This window comes from Choloepus didactylus, chromosome 5 (genome assembly GCF_015220235.1).
Source record: "Choloepus didactylus isolate mChoDid1 chromosome 5, mChoDid1.pri, whole genome shotgun sequence".
NCBI lineage: Eukaryota > Metazoa > Chordata > Mammalia > Pilosa > Megalonychidae > Choloepus > Choloepus didactylus.
The window spans coordinates 166517729-166536962 of record NC_051311.1 but is presented as its reverse complement, the minus strand read 5'-3'; the positions used below and the strand labels follow the sequence as shown (position 1 = coordinate 166536962).

At 48.2% G+C, this 19234-nt stretch overlaps 1 long non-coding RNA gene and 1 pseudogene across 3 annotated transcripts; both read left to right on the top strand.

Annotated features, from left to right (window-relative positions):
• The first annotated feature begins 1 nt into the window (after position 1).
• On the top strand, positions 2-6194 carry LOC119535510 (annotated as a pseudogene).
• A 2443-nt stretch (positions 6195-8637) lies between these two features.
• On the top strand, positions 8638-18692 carry LOC119534674. Of its 3 annotated transcripts, XR_005217093.1 has the most exons (4): positions 8638-10761; positions 10905-12803; positions 14360-14515; positions 18010-18692. It is a non-coding gene; the product is annotated as an uncharacterized LOC119534674 (long non-coding RNA). The 3 variants fall into 3 exon arrangements; XR_005217094.1 differs by lacking the exon at positions 8638-10761 and having other exon boundaries at positions 10771-12803; positions 14391-14515; XR_005217092.1 differs by lacking the exon at positions 8638-10761 and having other exon boundaries at positions 10771-12803.
• The last annotated feature ends 542 nt before the right edge of the window (positions 18693-19234 follow it).

The window sequence follows — 19234 nt, the reverse complement described above, 5'->3', positions numbered from 1 at the left end:
GAAACCCAAAGCTAGGGGAGCTTACGTCTCTCCGGGAAACCCTTTTTTAGGTGTGAGGTGAGATGGGAAGTCTTGTACCCGTGGAAACAGGTCGCTTGGGTTTCCTTCTAATACATAGCGATAGGGCTCTTTCTCGTCTGTGATCCCATTTCCCGCTCTAAAAAGCCATAGACAGCACAGTCGGGATCGAGTCCTTTTGACTTCTCCATCTCTTGGTCGCCAGAGAAGTTCGGGGCGTCAGCCTTGCCCTCCCATTCCCGGTGGTGTCGGGACCGGCCCGCTGCCATGGCGACGCTGCCGTGCCGGGCCCTGCGCCCGCTCCCGCTGCTCCCCGGCCGCCCCGGGTCTGCTGCAGGCAAGTGGCCGCGGGTCCCAGATGGAGACGGGGAGGAGTCCTGGGGCGCCCTGCTCCTGTCACCTCGGCATTTTTTTTTTTGTCCCGCAGATATTTACCCCTTCGGGCTGCGAGCCACGGCGCCGGCCTGCTCTACCCCGACCGTATCCCCACGTCCCCGCTCTAGAAGGTGCTGCTGGCTGCCGGCTCCGCGGGAAGGGCGCTCTACACCCGGTGCCTTCATGGTGAGGCCGCTGGTACCCCGCGCTCCTGTGGGGGCAGCGAGCGGCGCAGGTGAGCCCTTGTGGTGGAAGCCTGGGCGGGTCACGGCCTCTGTCAAAGCCTCGGTTTCCTACGACTAACTGCAGGATAGACTAGGCCAGGCTACCCAAACCTCGTTACACCTTATAGGCACCCGGAACGTTGGTAAAATGCAGATGCTTGTCCCACCCTAAATACGCTTAATGCGAATCTGCCGAGTGGGGACCGGGCGTGAGGGAGGGGCGTGGAATCTGGGTGTTTTCCTTTTTAAACTGTTTCCTGGGAGTTACATTGAGAAACTCTAGACTAAATAGATGACTTATAAATACCTATCCAATTATAATATCCCACTAGAAAGTAAGCTTTATGAGATCAAGGACCACATCTGCCTTGTTTCACCGCATAGGAAGCATTTTGGATAGTGCTCAATGAGTGTTAGCTGAATGAATGAATAAAACATCCTAGAATTCTACAGTGTGTTTCTCATTTCTCCCAGAATTTTTAAGTATGGGAACTGCCATTATTCCTACTAATAAAAACAATAATGGTTAACGGTTCAGCACTTGTTTTGGCTGCTCACTATGCCAAGTGTTTTATATGTATGATTTTCTTGATTTCTCACATTAACTCTATAAGAAAGGTGTTATCCACACTTCACAAATTAGGACACTGAGGCTTAGAAATATGAAATGACTTGTACAAGATCACCTAGATAGCAACAGAACCTGGGCTCAAACCCAGCACTTTGTTGTGGAAGCCTGCAACTACAATGGAGATATTGACATGACACTCTGTTGTGATAATGGATGTAAAAGTGATTTATAAACCCTAAAGTGCTGTGCTAAGGTGGTCCACCTCACCCCAGCTGATTAAAAACATTGATAATCTTGCTGTATGCTGGCAATTTGCTAAGGGTTTAACATGAATCCTTATAACTGAGAGGTATGTATTATTCCTGTTTTACCATACAGGAAACTAAGACTCAGACTGGATGAGGTAACATCTAATATCACAGCCTCTATTTGTGCCCATTTCTGTCCTATCAGACATGGTCACAGTTCTAGGGGAGACCACAGGACACTGAGACCTGAAGACCCTCAGGGACCAGATGAAGAGGGATCCAGAGGGTATCCAGATCCTGCAGTAGGTCCCAGCTCTGCCCCAGGGGATTGGGGGCATTCCTGGGGATCCTGATCTCTCTGGAGTCACATCGTATCAATCTCATTCCTCTAAGGAGCTCTGCTTGATACCTTGGCCACAGATGGTTACATTGACTGGCCACTGTCCAAGTCCAGGGTCACCATTCACATAGAAACTATCATGACCCCTGAGTTGTGCAGTGTGGTGGCCTTGACTCGGTATCTCTAAGTTCCTATAAAATGTGCTAGCTGATCACATCTCAGGCCTGCCTCCCTCCTTAGCCTGTGCCCCTGCAGACAGGAACCATGCCCTTGGCTTATGTCATCCCATCACTCTCCACCCCTGTCCTGGCCAGAAGTAGATATTCCATAACGGCTTGTGGCCCCATTGCTGCCCCCCACCCCTCACAACCTTGCTATAGCTCTACCTTCCACCTGCCTTTGAGGATGCCTTCCCAGTATCTGAGTCCTGCCTTCTGCCTTGCAGGGAGTGTCCCCAGATCTCACTGTCCACCCTCAACCTGGGCAAGCTCCAGAGCCCGCCCAAGGGTGCTCTTGGCTACGAGTATCTCTGTTTCCTGGATGTGAATCTGAGTGTTCAGCTTCTATCCATCTGGCAGTCAAGAGGAAGGGCAGAGTAGTGGGACAGGAGTGACATCTTGAACAAGGAGGAGCTCTGGCCACCATGTCTGCACATGGTGCTTTATAGTCTTTTATGTCAAAGCTGTGTCATTTTCCATGGGAAAAGCAAATGGGCCAGCAGTATCACTCCAGAGATAGAAAAACAAAACAACACACAATAACAAAAGAAAAAAAATTAACAAAAAAATAAATAAAAACAAAACACACAATAATACTAGGCAGTGTTTATTAACCTCTTACCATGTTCCAGCCTCATATGTGATCTCATTGAATCCTTCCAATAATCCTGTCAAGTGTGTTCTATTATTATTTTTTGACAAAGAAAATAGATGAGGAAACCAAGACTTAAAGTAGGTAAGCAGGTATTGTGGGAAGATGGCTGAGTAGGAAGCTCCATAAATCAGTCCCTCCACTAAAACAACATTGAACTGGCTGTGAAGTAGTTTGAAACTCTAGAGTCTAGCAGAACACTGTGCAGCATCAGCGATGAACTGGAAAAAGACTGAAAAACTATATTAAATGTCAGTGAATTTCACACTCCCTGCAGCTGCTAACATCCCCCATTCACCAGCCACATAGTAGGCAGCAGTGGAGACCACAGCCTGGGCTTCTGGAGCAACTTGTTGCTGCAAGGACCTAGTCCTCCAAAATCCCAGGGAGTGAGGTCTGATGATTGATCACTACTTTTGATCAACTGTTTCAGATCACCGGGGAGGGGGTGGAGCATGGCTCAGAGGCAGACATTGTTCCAACACCCCTTAGGCAAAAGTGGCAGAGAAATCCTAAAGAAGCAGTACCTATTTTTTTTCCACTATTTTCTCTTTCCATTCCCTGTTTAGGAGAAAAAGTGGTTTTGAAAAGTCACAAATTGATGGCTCTAGCCCTTACCAACACCAACATCAACAACAAACCTAGTAATTCCAGAGCAGTGGGAAAACTAGTTCTCCAGAGTTAAAACAACATAAAACTCAGAATGTCCAGTTCTGAACAAAAATTACAAAACAGATGGGCAAGATGGCAGCATAGAGAGGTGTGGAATTTAGTTAGTCCTCTAGAGCAACTAATAAATAGTCTGGAACATCTGCTCAGAGACATCAGTGACTGTTCACAGCCACAAATCACATCTTAATAAATTCTACAATATCAGAATCATACAAAGTATCTTCTCAGACCACAATGTTAGAATAAAGCTAGAAATCAGTAACAATTAAAACTGGAAATTTTACAGATATGTGGGAATTAAATACACTATTAAACAACCAATGGGTCAAAGAAGAAACTACAAGGGAAACTAGGATATATATTGAGATGAACAAAAACACAACATACCAATACTTATGGGATGCAGCAAAGGCAGTCCAGAGAAGGAAATTTATAGCTCTAAATACCTACATTTAAAAAGAAAAAAGATCACAAACCTTTCACACCTAAAGAAACTAGAACAAGAAGCGCAAACTAAACCCAAAGTTAATAGAAGGAAAGAAATAGTAAAGATTAGAGCACAGATAAATGAAACAGAATAGAAAAAAATAGAATCAACATAACCAAATTTGTTTGTTTTTTTTTAAAGATAAAAATGCTTAGAAAACTAGGGATAGAAGGGAACTTTCTCAACATGATAAAGGGCATTTATGGAAAAAACACAGCAAATATTACACTCAAGATCAGGAACAAGACAAGGATGCACGCTGTCACCAAAGTTACTCAGCATTATACTGGAAATTCTAGCCAGCGCAATCAGGCAAGAAAAAAATAAATAAATAAAAGGCATCCAAACTGGGAAAGAAAATGCCAAATTATCCCTATATATGATCCTATATAGAGAAAATTCCAAAGAATTCACAAGAAAGCTAGTAGAACTAATAAAGTCATCAAAGTTGCAAAATACAAGGTACACATGCAAAAGTCAGTTGAGTTTTATACACTTGTAATAAACAACCTGAAAAAGAAAGCAAGAAAACAGTTTCATTTACAGTAGCAGCTAAAAGAATAAAATACCTAGGAATACATTTAAGCAAGGAGGTGAAAGACTAGTACATCAAAAACTATAAAACATTGCTGAAAGAAATTAAAGAAGACTAAATAAAGGGAAAGGCATCTCACAATCACGGATTGGAAGACAATATTAAGATGTCAATACTGCCTAAAGCTATCTATAAATTCAGGGCCATCTCTATCAAAATTCCAGCAACTTTTTTGCATGTGGAAATGGAAAAGCTGATCCTTAAATTCATATGGAATTGCAAGAGACTCCAAATAGCCCAAATACTCTTGAAAAGGGAAATTTGGAGGACTCATACGTCCTGATTTTAAATTTACTACAAAGCTACAGTAACCCAAAACACTCATACTCACATAAGGGGAGACATAGACCAATAGAATAGAATTGAGAGTCCATAAATAAATCCACACATCTATGGCCAGTTAATTTTTGACAAGGTGCCAAGTCCATTCTATAGGGGGAAAATAGACTCTTCAACAAATGGTACTGGGAGAACTAGAAATCCATGTGCCAAACACTGAATGTGCCTCTCCCTGTAGTAGGCAATGGATTTTCTTCAGAAAGTTAAGTATGGAATTACCTTATGACTCTGCAATTCCACTCCTAGGTATATACCTAATATAATTGAAAGGAAGGACTCAAACAGATGTTTGTGTACTGATGTTCATTGCAGCATTATACAATAGCCAAAAGATAGAAGCAAGCCAAGTGTCTATCATTTGAATTGCTAGGCAAAATGTGGTCTATCCATATAATGGAATATTATGCAGCCATAAAAAGAAGTGAAGTACCAGTACATGCTACAATATAGATGTATTTGAAGATGTCATGTTAAGTGAAATAAGGAGACAAAAGGACAAATAGTAGTTAACTGTGGTGGGGGAGGGGGCAGTGGGGAATTATTGCTGAATTAGAATGAGTTTTGAGTTGGGATGATGAAAATAGTCTGGAAATAGATAGTGGTGACTGTTATACAGTATTGTCAACATACTTAATGTCAAGGTATTGACCACTTAATAATCATTTTTTTAGGAAGTTAAGCAACTTGCTAATATCATACAGCCAGTAGTAACAGAGGCACTCTTCAAACCCAGATCATGCTCTTAACCACTGCACTGTGTCTCCCTGTTTCAGGGACAGTGCTCTTCCTAGCATGTAAGTTGTGGCTGGGAGAACTGGTGATGGAGGGTGTTTCCAACTACTGAGCAATCTGTTCATTTATTCATCGTCTGTCATGTGCCATCCACTATTCCAGCAGATCCACTACAGCCACCTCAAACAGGTTTTCCGCTGCTTAGAAGAGACTCACGGATGGGAAAGGATTCCTGGGCCTTAATAACACTCTTGACCTGGAGGACGCAGCAAGACTCAGGTATGCCGGTAGCCGGCCGTCTTCTGAACTTTCTGGAGGCCATTAAAACGTCCGGAGGGAAGCCGTCAAAATTCGTTGAGACTTGAACTCACAACACTCGAATACCACGCCAGGTCTAGCTGGAGGGAGTGCTCTATCCATCGCGCCCCCAGAGACAGATATTTGAGACTCAATTCTCCCGTAACTGTCCTTTTAGTACTCTAGCCGGGATGCTAGGCCTTTGCTAAAGTCTGCCCCGGCTTGAGGCGCGGATTCCGCTCTAGGCTGATGGTGCGGATGGCGGCTCTTTTCCCACGACCCCCAAGCCCGGGAACCGGGGGTGAAATGTATATAGCGAAGCCCATCTGCCACCTCCCAGGTCTCCGGGGTTTCGGCAGCCGGGCGGGGCTGCGCGACCGAACTACAACTCCCAGCGGGCCGCGGGGCGGTGCCGCCCGAGGCTGACCCGCACGCAGGGAGGGCTGGGTCGCCCGGCGTCAGCGACTCCGCTGCGTGGCAGGCTCTGCGGCGCGCTGGCAGCGGTTCAGCCGGCGGGGTCGTGGTTTGGGTTGCGGGAGGCGAACGGAGAAATATGCCCGGACAAGTCTGGGGAGGTAATGGGGGATGCCCTGCTGCTCTCATTCCGCGCGGGGCGCTCTGCTGCCCTCGGTCTGGCGGGGGCGGGCCGCAGGACCCGGGACGGAGGCCCGTGGGAATTGGGCAGCCCTCCTCCTCAGCCCATCCCCCGGACTTCGGGACAGTTTCCTGACCCCTGTCCTGGTGGGCTCTGAAAGCCCAGGGGTTCTCCGACCCTGAAGACCCAGGCATCAGTGTTAGGGACGCTGCTGGTTCGGCCCTTCCAGCTTTGGGCTTTTTGCAAGGAGGGGCGGGTAGTTTGTAAAGGGCTTCCTTAGGCCGTATCCTGTCATCATCTGGTTTGGAGGCGCTAAGGCTACTTCACAGCCGAGATCGTCAGCCTCTCCCCAGGAATAGGAGAACCAGAAAGGAAACCGAGTCCCAACCGCTGCCCCTTAAATAAGTCCATAAAACACCAGGAATAGAGAGCCTGAGAGTCCTAATCCTAGGCCAGCCCTTGTGGCACAGTCAGCCATTCCCTCCCTCTCAGCCCCAGCCCCCAAGGATTCAGCTGAGCCACTGGCTGTGTATGTGTGTGGGTGCCTTCAAGGCCCTCTTCCTCTCCCTCAGTCACCTTTACCCCTTGGGCATTCACCTCACAGGCACCTCTCAGGCTCCAACCCCTTTGCTCTTCTGTCCTCTATCGCAGGCAGAGCTTGGAGCTGCCTGAGACTGTGAACAAGGTTTAAACCTGGTCCCCCTTCTGAGGAAATTGCTCATTTGGATTTTGAGGCTTGGCTTGGTCATCCACAGAACTAACCTGGGTTTCTGGGTTGAGAGTCGAGCTCCCCACCTTGGTAAGAACCCTGAGTGCCAGGAAAGTGGACTCCTCTGCTCTGGGTAAAAGGGCTTCTGACAGCAAGTCTCAATACACCAATTGCCCAGAAGGGGAAACTAAGGTCTATGAAGTGGGAAAGGGACTTTCCCAAAGTCACACAGAAAGTGGCGGGCAAAGGTGGACTAGGGGAGTAGAACCCAGCCTCCTGCCTCTCCCCCTTGGAACTCCTCACCTTAAGTCCCCTGTCTCTAGCCTACCTCTCCCAGCCAGCCCTGGGCCCAAGCCTGGAAAGGGACCTCTGTCCTCAGCACTCCCACTCAGTAAAGTAGCTTCACCTCAGATTGACCCTTTGGAGTAATAGTTGCCTGGCTGTTTGGGCCAGAAGTTGGGAGACCTAGGTTTTGGGTCTGCTAACTGCCCTATGCCCACAGGTCACAATGTTGCTTGGGGCATCTCTGGTGGGGGTGCTGCTGTTCTCTCAACTGGTGCTGAAACTACCGTGGACCCAGGTGGGGTTCTCCCTGCTGCTCCTTTACTTGGGATCTGGAGGCTGGCACTTTATCCAGATCTTCATCAAGACTATCACATGCGATGTCTGGTTGAGTACCACATCTTCCGCTTCTCTCAATCTCTAATGACATGCCAGGCTTCTAGTCCCCCAAATCCCCCAAGACCAGACTGCAGCCTCTGCCAGCACGGGGCATCTGGGCCCTAAAGGAGCAGCTTTGCTCCTGATACCTCCAGCACTAAGGTGTCAAATTCTCCTTTTGGGGAATCTCTCTAACCTGAGTTCCCTAACCTGGAGCAGGCTTGGGGCCTAGGATATCTGTCAAACACCCAGGTGTGTTGAAGGGACACCTACAGCTCATGAGAGGTTGAAGAAGTATCCTCTGAGAAAGGCCTTGCCCTCAGGTTGGCATGAGTCAGGGAGGGCATGAGGGGCACTGACGGTCCTAAAGCAGGGCCCTGAGTCAGATGTCTTGGAGAACCTGCTCCCCCAGGAAAGTCAGACATGGTCCACAGGGGCATCCTGTACCGAAAATACCTGCTCTCACCTCCTCTGTGCCAGATGCTGGGCTGGGCTCTGGGGCCCAGTGGGAACAAGGCAGGTCCACTCCTGGGCCAGGCTCAGACTGGTCAGGGAGATAAGGGTACACAGTAAACCCCTAAACTGTCAGTACCTTGTGGACAGAGGCCCTAGTGGGCTTGCTCCACTGTGTCCCTGTGTCCAGCAGTGACCCGTACCTAGAATAGGTGGCTGAGCATTTGTCCATCTGAGTTGATTACAAAATGAGATGTTGAGTGACCATGGCACTGAGCTGAGGGAGTGTGGAGCAAGGAGAGACAGCCTCAGGTCACGGGCTTGGGGACTCAGAGAAGCCTCTTGGAGGAAAAGTAATTGTACTTGAATTGCACCTCCAAGGGAGTGGGAAGAGGGTGTTCCAACCAGAGGGAACAGCATCAGCAAAGGCAGCGAGGTCTGAGAGCTGTGACAGTTCTGGGGGTCAGAAGGTGAGTCAGGGGTGCAGGGAAGGGGGATGTTGCCATGTGGCTCCACAAACACTGAACTTGCTCTGTGCTTGGCACTGAGCAGGATACAGGGGAGGAGACAGTGAACAAGACAGAGTCCCTCCCTTGGCAAACTCATCCTTTATCTACTATGGTAATGAGTGGGGAGGGCAAGTTCAATTCAGGGGCTCTGAGGGGCCCCAAATGAGGAGTTTGAACTTCAACTTGGGGACCTGAAGAGCCCTGCAATCTCCTGACAGCCTCGAGCTCAGAGCAGAGCTTAGAGGGTAGAAGTTGAGCTCTGGAGCCAGAGAGGCTTGGTGTTCATATCCTGGCTTGGCCATATCCCATCCAGGAAGACCTGGACAAGCCATTGTCCCACTGGAGCCTCAGTATCCTCCTCTATACGAGAGAATAATCACGCCAGTCTCTGAGCATTATTGTGAAGAATCAGTGAGATGATGCATGTTGTGGGGCTTACACAGTACCTGGCAGGCAGATGGTGCTCAGAAGTGGCACACCCTGGGCTGGCTGGAGTATTAGCCCCCACCCCCACCCCCCAGCAGTCATGGCTCCTTTGCTTCCGCACAGTGGTGGCCTGGTGCTCCTGAAGGTGAAGGCAAAAGTGCAGCAGTACCTGCAGGAGCAGTGGCCAGTGCCCGTTTTGTTTGCTTTGACAGTTCAGTGTTGTCCTGACAAGACAGCCCTGATCTTCCAGGGCACAGACACACTGGACCTTTTGCCAGTGGGATGGCTATTCGAACAGCATGGCCAAATTCCTGCATGCCCAGAGCCTGGCCTCCTGAGATGTGGCTGCCGTCTTCATGGAGAACTGCAATGAGTTTGTGAGCCTGTGGCTGGGCATGGCCAAGCTGGGTGAGGAGGCAGCACTTGTCTACACCCAGCCTCCAGCTGGACACCCTGTGCCACTGCCTGACCACCTTCAGGGCACAGGCCCTCATCTTTGGCAGTGAGATGGCCCTCAGTGAGCCCCAGGGAGTGACCAGTGGTGGTAGGGTGTCCCTTAGGACCTTGTGCAGCCCACCCACCCCTGGGTGGCAGAGGCTGTGTGGCTCGGTGGTCAAGGGCATGAGCCCAAGAGTCAGACCAGCTGGGCTCTGCCACTTGTAAGCTGGAGATCCTAGTAAGAGACCTGGGTTCTCTGAGCCTCCATTTCCTCATTTATAGAATCTCCCTCAAAAAGTTTTCAGGAAGGTACTTCACCTGAAGGGCTAAGCACATTGTGTGATGTTGGTTAAACACCCTGATAAAATGAGACTCATTAGGCCTCGTTTGCCTCATCTGTAAAATGGGAACACAAATCTATTCCCTGCTGTCTTCAGAGCTTGTGTTTTATTTGCTACTACATTGAGCACTGACAGTGCACTGAGCTTGGTACTTTAGAAGCAGTAGCTTAATCTTCACAAAGATAGGGTAAGGTAAGGAGTGTCATATAGGTTTTACGGATGAGGAGACTGAGATTCAGAGGAGTTTGAGGAACTCACCAAGGTCACACAGCTGGTGAGTGGAGGAACTCAGGTTTGATCTTGGGCTTGATCAGTGTCTGTGTTCTTTCTCCCGACACTGCTGTGGTGGTAGGATAATGGACAGGGAAGGTTATTAAGATGCAGAAAGGGGAAGATTTAGTGGGGAGAGGGGAGAGGTTTGGACAAACATGAGGAAGCCAGAGGAAGGGGGGCTGAGCAGGCCAGGACCGGCCCATGACCAGGGCACAGGATTATCTGGGTGTCTGTGCAGGACCCAGGGGAGCCCGAGAGAAGTTTCCCACTCTCTGAAGGGGCTCGAGATTACTGGACTCTGTCCCCCAACTTCTCCCTTTTAATTAGACCCCCAAGGAGTAGTGTAGGACAGTGGTGAAGTGCTCAAACCTTGGTGTGAGACAGAACTCGCATTGGATCCGAGGTTCAGCACATTTAGTTGTGAGAAAGACCCTCCTATTCTCACAGCCTCCAGTTCCTCATGTGAAAAACTGGCAGTTACTGGTACCTACTTTATAGGGTCGTGTCAGCAGGAGAAGGCATGTAAAGAACCTGCTGTGATGAGAGCCAGCTGTTAATGAGAATATTGCTCTAATCAGCTTCTTCCTTGGTAAGAAGTCCCAGGGGCTTTACCATCTCTGAGGGTGGCCCAGTCAGTCTCCCCTGACAACACAGCTGACACTGACATGAGCAGAGATCCTGGGACAGGGGGTTTCCTGGACTAGCTGCTGACCTGCCCTGTCTCCCCTACAGCTGTCTGTGAGATCCCTGCCGGCCTGGGTCCCTCACTGAGCCTCTTCTGCTCCGGCCCCTGGGAGCCCAGGGCAGTGCCCACTGGCACAGAGCACCTGGACCCCTAGTGGAAGATGCCCCCAGCACCTGCCCAGTCCCCCTGAGAAGGGCATCACAGGTGGGTTCCTCACCCCCACAGAAGGGTCCCAAGATGGGCTGAAAACAGAGCACTGACCTTGGGGCCAGAAGATGTGGATACTTCTGTGGGACACTCCAGGGGTCACTGAAGGGTTAATGGGCTAATGTGTGAAAGTGCCCAGCACACGAAGTCCAGTTCTTTGATTTGTTGAATGAGCCATCCTTGATGCCTGACTTGAGCAGGATCATGTGGACCCCAGGAAGCTGCTGTGTCCGAATTTTGGCTGGGGGAGGGGGTTAGAGGCAAGACGTTCAATAGTCATCAAGCCCCTTTTCAGTGTAAGACATTGCTGGGTCTCCGCCTTGTTCTCCCTGCACTGGGCTGCCTGCCTTCCCCTCCACCTCCTCCAGGCAGCCTTCCTGAGCTGCACCTCTCTCCCTCTACACTCCAGCCTGCCTTGCCCCTTTGGCTCTCACACTTTCCTTGTGAAACTGCTCAGCTTGCTGCATTGACTGGTGGCTCAGAGCTTGAGCTGTCAAACTAGATCTGTGTTCATATCCCAGCTCTACCTCTTACCTTCAGTAACTCTGAGAACCTGACCTTGTATTCCCTCTGCCATAAAACTGGGGACAGTAAAAGCACCTAGTTTATAGGATGGCTCTGAGGATCGAAAAGATACAGTGGGTAAAGCCCTGATGATAGAGTGTGGCAAGAAGTGCTGAGTAACTGCTCGTAGTCATTCTTATTTAAGCTCCCTTGCATGCATGTCCTGTCTCCTTGGTGCTTTTGTCAGTTGCCTGAGGGCAGAGACTGGCTGATTCACCCTGGTACCCTCATGGTGCCCAGCCTAGGGCTGGCGTATGGCAGGCATTCAGAGAGCATGAGATGGTTGCTATTTAATATGCAGAGTCATCCCACAGAATTCCCGACCTCAGGAACCTCAGGTGTGGTGGGACTGAACCTCATTCAGGAATGATAATGTGACGGTCCTTGCTCAGGCGTGAAGTGTGGGGTACATAAGTGGTCACTGGTGTAGAAGCTGCCCAGTCTCTTCCTCCACCTGGAACACCCCACTTCCTGCATAATGCCTACCCACACTCTTAAGGCTTGGCATGGGCATCACCTCCTTCAGGAAGCCCACCCTCGGGCTCCCACCTCCCCTCAAGCCTGGGTCAGGTGCCTCTGCTGTGTGTTGACAGGTCCTGTGCTTCCCACCCTCATCCCAGCACTTTGTGCCTGGTACTGGAATTGCCTGTGCACTCATCTGACTGTCCCATTAGGCTGTGACCTCCTCTAGGGCCGAGACTATGCCCATCTTAGTCCCTCTTATATCCCCAGGCTTGGCTCGGGCAATGTTTGTTGAAGGAATAAATGCAGGTACTTAGAGCAGAGAGCAGTGTCTGGGGTCATCAGAGAAGGCTTTCCAGAAGAGGTGTAATGGGAACAGGCACTAAAGGAGGTTCAGATGCAGGTGTCCGTCTGTCTGACTCTTTGTCCAGCCCTGTGCCAAACTGGGGTTGCTGTGCCCCCTCTCACAGCCACTCATGTCTGCTTTCTCTCAGATAAGCTCTTATATCTACATGTCAGGCACCACGGGGTAAGGGACAGGTGCCTGGAGGGTGTGCAGGGCCTGGGAGCCTCTCCTGCCTCTCCAGGGCCTTGGGAGTCCTTCACCCTCTCCCCTCCTAGGTATTACCACGTGGCTGCCCTGGTGTACCACGGATTGCGCATGCGGCCAGATGACATTGTTTACGACTGCCTTCCCCTCTGTCGCTCAGCAGGTAAACCTAGGCCTGGCCCCCCCTCCCCAGTCCTCAGGAACTACATCCCCCTTTTCAGGCTCTTTTTTTGTGGTGGTGGAAACACATGAGCTTTGGAGTTGAATCTGGTTTCAAATGCAGACATTGCCATTGACTCCACCTTAGTCGTCTCCCATCTATGAAGTGAGGGTGATCACACCAGCCTCAGGCTGTGTGGTAGCTGCATTCCACAGGGCACCTGGGCAGGCCTGATAGTTCATCTCATTTCCACACGTGTACATGGCATTGCTGCTTGGTTTTAGGTGCTTAGGAGGAGATGGAGTGAATAAATATAGTTCCTACCCTCAAGATGCTTAAGAGTTGGTGTGTGTTTGGAGCAGAATGAATGATGGGAACCTACTTAATATAAGAAATGGCATGATGAGTGTGGAGGAGGGGCAGGGAGCAAGCTTGGCATAGGGGAGAGCCCAGTTAAGGGAAACCCAGGAAGGTTTCCTGGAGGAGGCACACCTGAGCCAGACAGATGCCAGGAGAGGTGTGAATTCAGTCCTCCCTGCTGAGTGGCAGTGTTACACCAGTACAGGACACTCAGGGCCACCCTGGAGGCCAGTCTGAAGTGTGTGCACTTGATCTCATAGGTGTCTCAGCCAGGCAGAGATCAGTTTGTGTAGGAGGAGCAGGAAGAAAGGGAGACAGAAGTGGAAGTGGGCCTGTCAGGAGGCTGGCCTAGATGAGAGGAGGCTCTGGAGAGAAGGGTCTCCCATCTCCCTGACCTCCAGATTCCACTCCTCTGCCTTCAGGAAACATTGTGGGAATTGGGCAGTGCCTACTTCATGGCATGATAGTGGTGATTTGGAGGAAGTTCTTGGCCTCCCAGTTCTGGGATGACTGTATCAAGTACAAGTACACAGTAAGTGAAAAGAGAAAGGAATGAACCATCCCTGTTCTCTTGATACCTTCCCACCAACCCCAGTTCAGGGACACCTTTCTTTGAGCTGAGGTGGCCAGTAATTTAGAGCAACATTTCCATTGTTCAAATGGGGAGACTGAGGCTCAATGCAGGAAAGGATCACACAGCCAGGGCCTGGGAAGACACATTAGTAGGGGCAGGGACTTAGGGCTTTGGGAGGTTGTGAAGTGAGAGCAACCTTAGGGGCCTAGAATCATGCCACGTCTACCCCCAGATTGTACAGTACATCAGCAAGCTGTGCTGCTACCTCCTGAACCAGCCACCCTAGGAAGCAGAAAAACGGCAGCAAGTGTGCATGGCCCTAGGCAGTGGCCTCTGGCAGTCTATCCAGACCAACTTTTCCGGCTGCTTCCACATCTGCCAGGTGTCTGAGTTCTATGGGGCCACTGAATGCAAATGCAGCCTGGGAAACTTTGACAGTTAGCTCTGGCCCAGGTTGGGGAAAGGGTGGAACCATTGTGGGGATGGACCAGAAGACCCTGGGGGGCATAGAGGGCAGAGTTCCAAGGATGCTGGATACCTCCTCATCATCTGGGTTTTGGCCCATGGTGGGAGCACCCGGGCACAGGTCTTGGTTTTCACAGGTTGGGGCCTGTGGCTTCAACAGCTGCATCCTGACCTTCGTGTACCGCATCCAGCTGGGGCATGTCAATGAGGACACTGCGGAGCTGATATGGGGGCCCTGTGATGTCTGCGTTCCCTGCCAACCATGTCTGCGAGGGGCTGGAGTTGGGGGTTGTTCCAGGAGAGAGCACAGGTACAGGTGGGTGTGGAGCCCTATTCTGACCAGTGGCCAACAGTCCATTCTTCTCTCTTTTTTTTTTTAGTTTTTAATTTTTATTGAGATTGTTCACATACCATACAATTATCCAAAGATCCAAAGTGGGCAATCAGTTGCCTCCAGTACCCTCATACAGCTGTGCATCCATCATCACACTTAATTTTTGTTCAATTTTTAGAAACTTTTCATTACTCCAGACAAGAAATAGAGTGAAAGAAGAAAAAAAAGCAAAATGAGGGAAAAGGAAACTCAAATCCTCCCATATCCCTAACCAACCCCTGTCCATTGTTGACTCATAATATTGGCATAGTACATAGGTATATATTTTTTCCATATGTGCCTCTCTATTATTAACTTCTAGTTATAGTGTCATACATTTGTTTTGGTTCATGAAAGAGATGTCTAATATTTGTACAGTTAATCATGGACATTGCCCACCACAGGATTCAGTTTTATACATTCCTGTCTTTTGACCTCCAACTTTCCTTCTGGTGACATATGTGACTCTGAGCTTCCCCTTTCTACCTCATTCACACACCATTCGGAGCTGTTAGTTATTCTCACATCTTGCTACCATCACCTCTGTTCATTTCCAAACATTTAAGTTCATCCTAGTTGAACATTCTGCCCGTACTAAGCAACCACTACCCATTCTTTAGCCTCATTCTATATCTTGGTACCTTATATTTCATGTCTATGAGTTTACATATTATAATTAGTTCCTGTCAGTAAGACCCTGCAGTATTTGTCCTTATGTGTCTGGCTTATTTCACTCAGTATATTGCCCTCAAGTTTTCATCATCAGCCCATTTTTTTTTTTTAAGATGGTTTTGTTCACGTGCCATACATTCCAATCTAAGTAAACAATTGATGGTTCCCTGTATAGTCACATATTTATGTGTTCACCACCTTCACCACTATCTATAGAAGGGCATCTACATTTCTTCCACAAGGCTGGAGGGAGAGTAAAAGAAGGTAGAGAGGCAAAAGAAAAAGAAGAAAGAAAGAGGAAGGAAAAAAAAATGACAGCTAGGAAGCAGCAAAAGGAAAGATAACCTTAAATCAAAGTAGAAAAAAGAGTCAGACAACACCACCAATATCAAGTGTCTCACAACTCTCCCCTATCCCCCCTCTTATCTGCATTTACCTTGGTATATCACCTTTGTTACATTAAAGGGAGCATAATACAACGATTCTGTTACTTACAGTCTCTAGTTTACATTGATTGCATCTCTCCCCCAATGCTTCCTCATTTTTAACATCTTGGAAGGTTGACATTTGTTTGTTCTCCCTCATGAAAGAATGTATTTGTACATTTTATCACAACTGTTGAACGTGCTAGATTTCACCAAGTTGCACAGTCCCAGTCTTTATCTTTCCTCCTTTCTTCTGGTGTCCCACATGCTCCCAACCCTCCTCTCTCAACCATATTCATAGTTATCTTTGTTCAGTGTACATACCTTGCTGTGCTACCATCTCCCAAAAAAAAAAAACTGTGTTCCAAACCTCACTCCTGTCTTCTATCATTCTGTAGTGCTCCCTTTAGTATTTCCTGTAGGGTGGGTGTCTTGTTCACAAAGTCTCTCATTGTCTGCTTGTTGGAAAATATTTTGAGCTCTCCCTCATATTTGAAGGACAGTTTTGCTGGATATAGGATTCTTGGTTTGTGGTTTTTCTCTTTCAGTATCTTCAATGTATCACACCACTTCCTTCTTGCCTCCATGGTTTCTGCTGAGATGTCCACACATAGTCTTATTAAGCTTCCTTTGTATGTGATGGATCACTTTTCTCTTGCTGCTTTCAGGATTCTCTCTTTGTCTTTGATGTTTGATAATCTGATTATGAAGTGTCTTGGCGTAGGCCTATTCAGATCTATTCTGTTTGGAGTACGTTGCTCTTCTTGGATCCATAATTTTATGTCTTTCATAAGAGGTGGGAAATTTTCATTGATTATTTCCTCTATTATTTCTTCTGCCCCTTTTCCCTTCTCTTCTCCTTCTGAGACATCAATGATAATGTACATTCTTGTATTTCATTTCACCCTTAAGTTCCCAGAGACATTGCTCATATTTTTTCATTCTTTTCTTCATCTGTTCCTTTGCATGTAGGCTTTCAGATGTTTTGTTCTCCAGTTCCTGAGTGTTTTCTTCTGCCTCTTGAGATCTGCTGTTGTATGTTTCCACTGTGTCTCTCATCTCTTGTGTTGTGCCTTTCATTTCCATAGATTCTGCTGGTTGGTTTTTTTTGAGCTTTCAAGTTCTGCCTTATGTATGCCCAGTGTTTTATTTATAGCCTTTATCTCCTTTGCCATATCTTCTCTAAGCTTTTTTAATTGATTTAGCATTAGTTGTTTAAATTCTTGTGTCTCAGTTGAAGGGTACGTTTGTTCCTTTGACTGGGCCATAACTTTGTTTTTCCTAGTGTAGGTTGTAGTTTTTTGTTGTCTAGGCATCTGACCTCCTAGGCCTCCCCAATCAGGTTTTCCCAGAGAACAGGCTTAGGTCACAGAAGGAGGAAATATTCAGTGTCCAGTTTCCTTGATGGTTTTTCATAGAGGATTGACAGACCCTGTGTTTTTCTGCCCAGCAGGTGTGCCTGTCAGCCTGTCAGGGCTGGTGTAAGGGGGTGTGGCCTGTGGCTCTCCTCCCCCAGGCTTTGGGGTCTGGTTTTTGCAAGGCAGGCAGTAGAGCTGGGCCCCTCCCTTTCCTCTTGGGAAGCTGTGCCCCCTCCAGAGGGGTCATTTGCATATAAATAGATTCTTTGTTTCTCTAACTCAGAGTGCTGAGATTTTAAAATGGCTGAGGTTTTCTCTACTGTGAAGAGCTGTGAGCTGAAAACTGCTGAGGCTTTCTTCTCTGAGCTTTCCAGGTTGAGAGAGAGAGAAAGGGACAGAAAGCTCCCAGATTCACCCATCGGCCAGAGATAGCACCTGATCCTCTGGGCTCCCCACCCTGAGACAGATTTGTCCCCTGACTCTCCCAAGTCAGTTGTCACCAAAAGCCTCTGTCTGCTTGTTGGGGATTTGCAGTCTGTATTGAGCAGTTAACATTAAAACCCCAGTTGGAGCTGGGCTGAGGTACACTAGCTTGTTCAGAGAGTGCTGCTCTCTAGCACCGTGAGGCTTCCATGAGGGAGGGGCTCTCGGCTCTCAGCATGGGTCTGCAGTTTTTACTTACAGATTTTATGCTGCAATCTTGGGCATTCCTCCCAATTCAGGTTGGTGTATGATGAGTGGACAGTCAAATTTGTCTCCCCACAGTTATTCCAGGTTATTTACTAGTTTTTCAGTAGTTTATGAATTGTTCCAGGGGGACTAACTGGCTTCCACTCCTCTCTATGCCGCCATCTTAGCTCCTCTCTCCAGTCAGTTCTTCTCTTAGTTCTTCAAGCTCTCTCATTTCTTCCATCTATCCATTCATTCCTTCACCACTCCATCCACTCATCAGTCTATTCTTTCATTTTCATGTTGATTTTAGAAGACTCTGTCCAGGCTGCCTGGGTTTGATCCTGGCTCAGCCACTTGGCTCTGGGACATGGACAAGTTATTCAGCCTTTCTGCCTGAGTTTCCTCATCGGCAAATGGGAATGAAAGCACCCACTCCATCAGGCTGACCTGAGGATTAACTGTGATAGTGTAAAGCTCCTCCAGGCACAGAGTCGGTAAGCACTAGCTTTGGTCAGACTGTCCACATAGAGCTTGGCCACCCATTGTTTATTTGTTCATCTTCCCATCCATGCAGTAAACAGACATTACTGAGATCCTTCCTGTGCCAGAGATGCCAAGATAAGCTCCCTGACCTGAGGGAGCTCCCGGGCTAGGGGGAGAAATGGGGAATTTACCTGGGAAACAGTGTGAAAAGAAGTTAGATCAGGACACAGGGTGTGTTCAGGGGTGGAATGAACAGGTGGAAGAGACAACCTGGGGATGCTTCCAAATCTGACTCTGCCTTCCCTGGCCCCAGATGAGCCAGGCCAGCTAGTGGGCCACATCATCCCGCAGGACACCCTGTGCTGCTTTGATGGTTACCTCAACCAAGGCACTAACAAGATCACCAAGTGTATTAGGGTTCTCTAGGGAAACAGAATCAATGAGAGGTGTCTCTGACTATCAAATTGTAAAAGTGACTCACGCAAATGTGGGTATGCACAAGTCCAAATTCTGTAGGGCAGTCAGCAAAATGTCAACTTCAAGGAAGATGTCCGATGAACTCCTTGGGAAACAAACTGGCAACTTCGATGAACTCCTCAGGAAGTGAACTGAGATCTTAGACTAACGTGTTCGATGAACTCCTCAGGAGATGAACAAGCAACTTTGATGAACTCCTCAGGAAATGCTTCACTGGGCAGCTGAAGAAGAAGTGAAGCTCCTCTATCTGTCTTGCTTATAAGTCTTCAACTGATTAATTGGATTAAATCCAGCCAATTGCATTCTCTCATTGTGGAAGGTACGCCCTTTGGTGAGTCACCAGTCACAGCTGCAGTCAATTGACTGATGATTTAATAAACCAGCCTCAAATGTCCTCACAGCAATTGTTAGGCCAGTGTTTGCTTGACCAGGCAGCTGAGTACTATCACCTGGCCAAGTTGACACATGAATCTAACCATCACAGTCCACCCCTTGTCAACTTGGCAGTTATACACATCACCTAAAACCATACTTTATCTCTAAGTAGATAACAATAACAGAGATATATTTTGCCT